Raw genomic sequence first — 7,968 nt, forward strand, 5'->3', positions numbered from 1 at the left:
ATTTATGTATGAAAGGTATTATAGACTTCTGGCCTCCTCAGTACTGAAATAAACATTGATCGACAGGCATCTCCTGTGAGCTGGTCACACGTCCACGAAAAAGGGATTATTTTATGGTGACTCTGGGTTAAACTGCCGGTCTAAAGGAAGAATTAATAGGCTCATGTTTGATGACGGCTTCAAGTTAATCAAACAAGAAATGGTTGTTTGATAGCGATGGCTCGATATGTGTGTCGTGGTTACATTGTGTGTTTCACCGACTGCTTTAGCAGTATTTTGGCCTGAAACAACAATTATTGCTTTCTTTGGCCTGACCCGTGAGGGTCCTGGGTACAGGCCTTCAGTAACCACTGCTTGCCGTTAGAGGCCACTAATGGGATCGGGTGGTCAGGCTCGCTTACTTGGTTGAAACATGTCATCGGTTCCTATTTGTGCAAATCGATGCCCATGCTGTCGATCACTGGGTTGTCTGGTCCAGTCTCGATTATTACAGACCGCCGCCATATAGTTGGAATATTGCGGAATGCGACGTAAAACTAAAATCACTCACTCACTCTCTTTCTTTGTCCAGTGTATCTTACGATAAGCATATCTGTATGGGTTATCTTCATGAGTTTGAACGATACACATACGGACTATTCATGTTGATGCATTCTAGATTCTAGATTCAAAATGAAGGATGTGATAGCATGAAGGACGATTGTGATGGCATATATTTTTCCGGTCCTTCCATTTTCAACCAACTCTCACAGTGCATTAATAATTACAAGGATGCAAAACTGTTCTAAGTCACTGGTTTGTTTATTTTTCCCTTGGGCAAATCAGGATTGTTGATTCGAATCCAAGATTATATTTCGAGTTACTAAGTTTGTCAGCACCAGCCCGTGTTCGTTGTTTTCACCAAAGTGACAAACGTCTGAGACCAGCATTACTTCTGGTTTTCCTCCCAAATGAAGCGAACGTGTTTTGATAACCATGGAAATAACCCATTCCAAAGATGTTGTACGTAACACATTATGTTGGTCACGGGTTTGCCTGGTCCAGACAGAAATAACCATAGACCAGTGACCGTATTGTGAAACACTAAACACACAAGCAAACAAGTCCAGACTGACGCGAATGTCCAACACGTGATTGATATTATTTATGCAAGTGTCTGAATCCATAACAGTCCAACAACCTCCCAACTCTACATCTGGAATCTCCTGTCACGCTGTGAACAACAGATTAAACCCTTCCTGACACGCAATCCTTCATCTATAGAACATATGTTCATTGCTGCGTTCACGGTAGTGCTGGAGATGGCGTTTTTTGGAGGTGTTGTTGATGAGGACAGACACACAAACTGTCATGTGAACGAGGATACTTGCCTCAAAATACAAACATAGTGATGGAGTGTAATCATTACGAGAACAAGGAAGTAGAAATGTTTCAGTTCTCTTCTTTCCCATGGTCTTGTTGCGAAGTGTGCCAAATCGTCCAAGGTCGACCCAAACCCGATTTTCTGGCATTAATGACTGTGCAATGTAAAATAACATCACTTAGAATTAAGCACAGCAGAGCCAGATGTAGACTAACAACTAGTCTCTGAAATGAACATATTTTACTGAAAAAATGCCATAGTAACAAATAATAACATAATGAAATGGAACCCTGAGACTTTCTAGGGGAATCTAAGCTTGCCACATTTTCTAGACTTGCATGGGCTTTCTTGGACAAATTTGCTTCAGGGTCTGTAGGACAGACTAAGCCAGATGCAGCGTGGAGGTTGACTGAACATAAAGACGGATTAAATGTACAGTCTGTAGAAAACAACATAGCTTAATGAAACGGAACAGATACAACTTGCAGTCAGGTACGAGATGTAGGGTACAACGTACTATCAAGTACAACGTATACTATCATGCACAGAGTTGAGTCAAGTATCACACATATAGTTAGGTACAACGTAGTACCATAGTGACCCGTGAAGATCCGGGGTAGAATAGATTTTCAGCAACCCATGCTTGGTCAAAAAAGGCTACTATGCTTCTCGTAAGGGGCGACTAACAGAATAGGGAGGTCAAGCTCGCTTACTTGGTTGGCACGTGTCATCGGTTCCCAAATGGTGTTGATCACTGGATTGTCTAGTCCAAACTCGATTCTTTACAAACCGCAGACATATATCTGGAATAGTGCTGAGTGTGGCGTAAAACTAAACACAGTCAATCAATCAATCACTACTTTCATAGTATCAGATCCATTGCGTGAAGCATGGCTTAGAATCAAGAACAACATAGACTCCTCCAGATATTCGAGACATGCATAGTATTACTATTAGTAGAATTACTTATTAGCTTATTACTTATTAGCTATAAGTACAACGTAGAGCTAGGTACAGGTACAATCAATTTAAAGGCACAATGTCACACATTTTCGACAAAATGTTTGCGTAGATTATGTCAATAATGGGATACATGCACTCACATTGGCGACCTAAAGTAAAATAAAATGATGAAATAGATGACTTAATATCCCTTAAGACTTACTTGAAATCGAAATTGAAGCTTCAAGGCGAACAACTTCGATACTGATAATACGTGCCATATTTCTATACATGTATGTGAAAAATATATGAGTTATCGCTGTTTGCCGAACTGGTTTAAATTACACGTTGTGAGAAGGATATTCGCAAAGAGAGCCCCCAAGGGACATAACTCTATGGGATTCGCTTGAAATACTTGTTCGGCTGGGAGAAGGAGCAAGAGTCAGTTAAACACAACTTAATTTATTCATTAGAACCTTTTAATTCAACATTGTCATCAAAATATGTAATTGCTTTTGGAATAAATTATATGATAGTATTATTGAGAGAAATGCATTATTTAGTTTTTGAGAAGTGTGGTATGATATAGTGCCTTTAAACATAACGTTACGTAGATACAAAGCTGCAGCGTTCATAATCACACGCGACGATGAGAATACATCATTTGACCCAAACACGCCCTTACCCCAACCTGGTAATATAGATGAGCTGCACCTCTTGCCACGACCTAACAATTATCATATATTATGAGGTTAGGTTGACAGCTCTGATACTGATCATGAAACCCTCACCAAACAGGCCAGTGTACAGCATTGACACTGCTGCGTCGTTATCTCCTGTTCGCAAAAAGCCTCATGAATTCATTTCACTCATCTAAACCAAGGTCCATTACAATCTTACAACCATTATTGTCTGATGTCATGTCGTCCGTCAGTATATCACGTGACAACAGCACGAGATTGCAGCCAAATTACGACCTCCGTGTCCTACCGCCACATATGGCATCAATAAAAAAAACTCTTCATTCAGACGATAAGCTCCATTCTCCTCAACTATTGTCAGTTGCTAAGTGAATTAACTCGTATAGTGCTGATAGATATACGAATACATATCTGAACTGGTGAGCCGCTCCTCCAGATGATCTAACTTAAAAAAAACTTTGGGGAGTCACGTGAGAATTCATTATAAAGATTTTCTAAATACAGTCGAACCCCGTTCATCCGGACGTCTTGGTTTCACTCGAAAACCGTCAAGATGCCGAGACGTCCGGTTAAATGGATCAAACAAGCAAAACGTGAAAATTAAGTGAAAGCTATAGGTTGTACGTCTATCAATAAATGATTAGTCAGTAGTAATAACAGTGAATCTCTGTTACATGTTCTTTGAGTTCTTGTGGTCCATGACATACTAGCATAGTTGGAGCGAAAATGGCCTTCATCGAAAGACAGGAGACTTTAACGTTGTTGTAACAAATTATGGACGCAATAGACATTAACAAATGAGTGAGGTTTTTAACGGCATGTTGGTTAAATTAATGTCATCAACATTGTTTCAATTTGTCGCATGATTAGCAAGATGAAAGGCCATAGAGATAAAGAGATTGGCGAGAGTAATTGACAGCCATGTTGAAAAATGATGGTTATTGTCTTATTCGGCACTCTGTCATAACCGGTATTTTTATCGGTCTCGTTGGGTGCCGGTTTAGACAGGTTTCACTGTATATGTCTGTAAAATACGTTGGTCCAGTCCAAACAATCCAGTGATCGGGATGAGGAGGTTCGATTGCTACATGGAATACGAGGACGTGTCATCAAAGAATTTACTGGGCCTTTAGTTTCGATCTAGTTAGCAGATTCATGCAACCATGGGATGATGAAGAAAGGTTGAAACCCGGATCTTCACGGACCCAGAGTTTTATGAACGGGTACGATCTGGGATTCAAACAACTGCATCCTGTCACATTGAGGGAACGCACCTCTGCACAGCGTAATTCCGCACCTCATGCCATCAAGTGATCGATTCGTGTTGGATTCCTGTGACTATCGGGACTGTAGGGTGGTTAAAGTGTTCGTCACGCCGAAGAGTCGGGTTCGATTAGACATGTTTGAAATGTGTGAAGCCTATTCTGCTGTGATACTGCTTATAAAGAGGCCCAAATCCACACTCACTCACTCGCCAACTGAATAGTATGCCAGCGATACGATAGCGTGTCACCTTCGCGTGAAGCCTGCAAAACGTGTAATGGGCTATGTTATTTGGCTGCTAGGTCGATATGTTTGTTTATAATATCAATCAGTCGCAGTCGGTATAATCCCAAAACTGGCAGTCTCCAGATGACGTAATTAGGGAGGTGTTTTAATACAATGCAGGAAATGGGACATACGGAAACATCTCTGCCAGCATTTGGACAACTACCATCACTAAAAGGGGCTAATTGGTCTGTGTGAAAATGGAAGGAGTGATAATCTCACTGGCAGAAATGGGACTAAATCAGCACGGCCATCACCAACGAACACAGCACGATTACTCACAGACCGAGTTAAACAGAGCTAGAGTATTGATGAGTTCGTCATTACACAATCAACAAAAATACATAACCGCAAGGCGGACTTTTAACTAAGTTCGCAGATCCCAAACAAGAACTAGTAAGTCTTATTTATGGTTTGAATCATGTGTTTTCCATATTCAAACGCTGACCTTGACCCCAAACACCAAGATGGAGAATATGCTATACAGTACCCCAAGTTCCAAGTATGTGAATCAGTCTAGACACTGGTAATTAAGTCCCGATAACTAATTGTCCGTATTTCACAATCTGGCGAGATTTCCTGCTCGAAATACGCGGCACAAATTACTCAAGGTCACTCTGTCCATTTCTACGGAGTGACTTACAACCGGATGTCGTCTGTTGCCATAAGGGGTCTACTTTCGCTGAAGTGGTCCATTCGATACTATCGCGGGTTGTATCAGTAAGTTACAGCATGCATGCTTTCTGTCCAGTCCACCATTTGATCAACTTGATATCACACCAGTGAAAGCAAGCCTAAATAGGCCCATTAAACCCAATCGAGGAAATGAGACTTTTAAACACTGATAATATCTGATTTTAAGTTCAGGCCAGTCAAAGTGTCAGTTTCACATGAAAAAGAGAGCGAAAAAAGAAAGGTTAAGCTCGACTAACTGAGGTTGGTTGGTTGTTTAAAGCAGCACTCAGCAATATTCCAGCTATATGGCAACAGTCTGTAAGTAACAGAGTCTGGTGCAAGACAAAATCAATGGTAAACAGCATGAACATCGTACTACGCAATTGGGAACCGATGACATTGTCAACCAAGTCAGCGAGGCTGAACACCCAATCTCGTTGGTCGTCTCATACGGCAATTAAGCATGGGTTACTGAAGACCAGTTCTAACGCGGAACCAAACGGGTCGACTCCCTGAGGCAAGATTGCTGTTACAGCAGCGGTACTAGTTATAAAGGTTAATGGTTTGGTATCCTAGCCTCGGTCAGTGATATCCCAGGCATAAGTATTAATTATTGCATCGTAAATAATATACTCCGGCTTGAAAACCCGTGATTGATAATATGAACATCGTCCGCCGGGATTAGAATACTCGCAGTCAACTGATACATCGCACCTGACGGACATATATGCAATTAGTTACTTCGTACACTTAATGACGAAAGGTCTGTTATTTGTATTATTTTAAGGATTTTACTTAAACTATTAATTTTTACTTTAGCGACAATGTTAAAGCAAATGGTCTATGAAATTATCCAAATCCCAGCATAATGTGCATTACGAATGTTTGAAGTGATGTGAGTGAAACCTGCCAATGACTTATCACATTACCCACACTGAAAGTAGGCATGATCTCTTCAGGGCCGGGTGACACCACTTTATATCCATAAAAAGTGTCCTCATTCTTCGCCTGGTGAGTGGCGTCGCAACATTTCAGTTACATCCCTCATTGTCATAAGCATTTAAGAATGACCACTACAAAATGACCGTGTGAAATTAGTCTACGATGTCTTCGACTGAGTGGATTTAGTTTTACGCCGCATTCAGCAATATTCCACCTATATGGCAGCCATCTGTAAATAATCGAGTTTGGACCAGACAATCCAGTGATCAACATCACGAGCATCGATCTGCGCAATTGGGAACCGATACCATGTGTCAACCAAGCCAGAGAGCCTGACCACCCGATCCCGTTAATCGCATCTTACGACAAGCATGGGTAAATGAAGATCAGTTCTAACCCGAACCTTCACCCGTAACGATGTCTCGATGAAACCCACGAGCATAGCACTGGCAGGCAAACACACGCAGCGGATCCTGTCTTCTCTGGCCGATCATCCCTGTTGGACACATCGAGTTACGGCGCCTTACACCACTGTGTCATCAATACCCATGTTTAACGCCCTACGCAGCAATATTCAAGATAAGATAACCAGAGAATAATCGCGGTTCATATTTTACAGAGGCAGTTGGGTAGCTTAGTCATATGACTTTTGCCCGTAGCTCTGAAGACCCGAATTCCATTTACCACATGCACACATTGTGTGAAGCCCATTTTTGGTGTCCCCTTCCGTGATATTGTGGAATATTGCTAAACGCGGCGCAAAACCCAACTTACTTACTGATTTTTACTTGATCACTGGATTGTCTGCTCAGATCTTAAGTATTTACTACAGCGTTCAATGTGGCATGAAAACAAAACAAAGACACTGAAAGCCTCGTCCGCGCTTCAGCGCACATTCCATTTCGAAGTGACCGCTCTGAACTGTATCATTACCATGAACATATTCTACACTTTGCTTAGCACCGAGAATCTGGCGATGTTCATATAAGACGAGTATGTGGATGACAACTTCTTCTTTACTGTACAACATGACGTTTTCGGAGTACCTCTTGCCCCTTCTTCATAAGCAGCCCAGAGTCGTGTTATACATTTAAGAAGTAATCGTCCATATACTCGTCTGATATATTCACCAGCGTCTAAATGCCTCTCAAGAACCTGGCGATTTCAGATTCCACTCCATGGCCTCAATTAATCACAGAAGAAAATATTATAGTCGGTTTACATTTAGCTTAATATCACTAACGCTCATTATCCGATTTAAAGTTCGCTATATATCGATTTAAGTCACCCCAAGACATTTGAATTTAAACCGCCATGAAAACCCAATGTGACATGTCCCGATAGCTCCCACAACGACTTATCCAAACAGGAAAAGTTTACTTTCATCGAATTACAGAGCGAAAACGTACATTATCTTTGATGTGGCAATGTAGATATATTTTGAGAGCCCACAACACAGCGCGCGGCAACCAGAGAGGTCATCAAAGACATTCCTGAAGCGAAGTAAACTCCACGACACCACCTTATCACGATTATCAGCGACATGGAGCTTGAAACACCTCAACATCAATGGAACATGTTCGGTTTTAACGTGGTTTGGAGCTATTAGAATTATTTTGGGGCTCTTTATGTCGCCAGAGGGCGATTTGTTGCGTGCTGCAATACGAATAAACATTAATTAATAGGGAATAGATTCGCTGAATCAGAAGACGTTTGAGGTTATATTAGCGAGTGAGGGCGAACTGCTGATTGTATGACCGCTTTATTTAATAGAAGAAACCTTGAGCTGTTGGAGTT

This window comes from Haliotis asinina, chromosome 8 (assembly GCF_037392515.1).
Source record: "Haliotis asinina isolate JCU_RB_2024 chromosome 8, JCU_Hal_asi_v2, whole genome shotgun sequence".
In the NCBI taxonomy this organism is placed as follows: Eukaryota; Metazoa; Mollusca; class Gastropoda; order Lepetellida; family Haliotidae; genus Haliotis; species Haliotis asinina.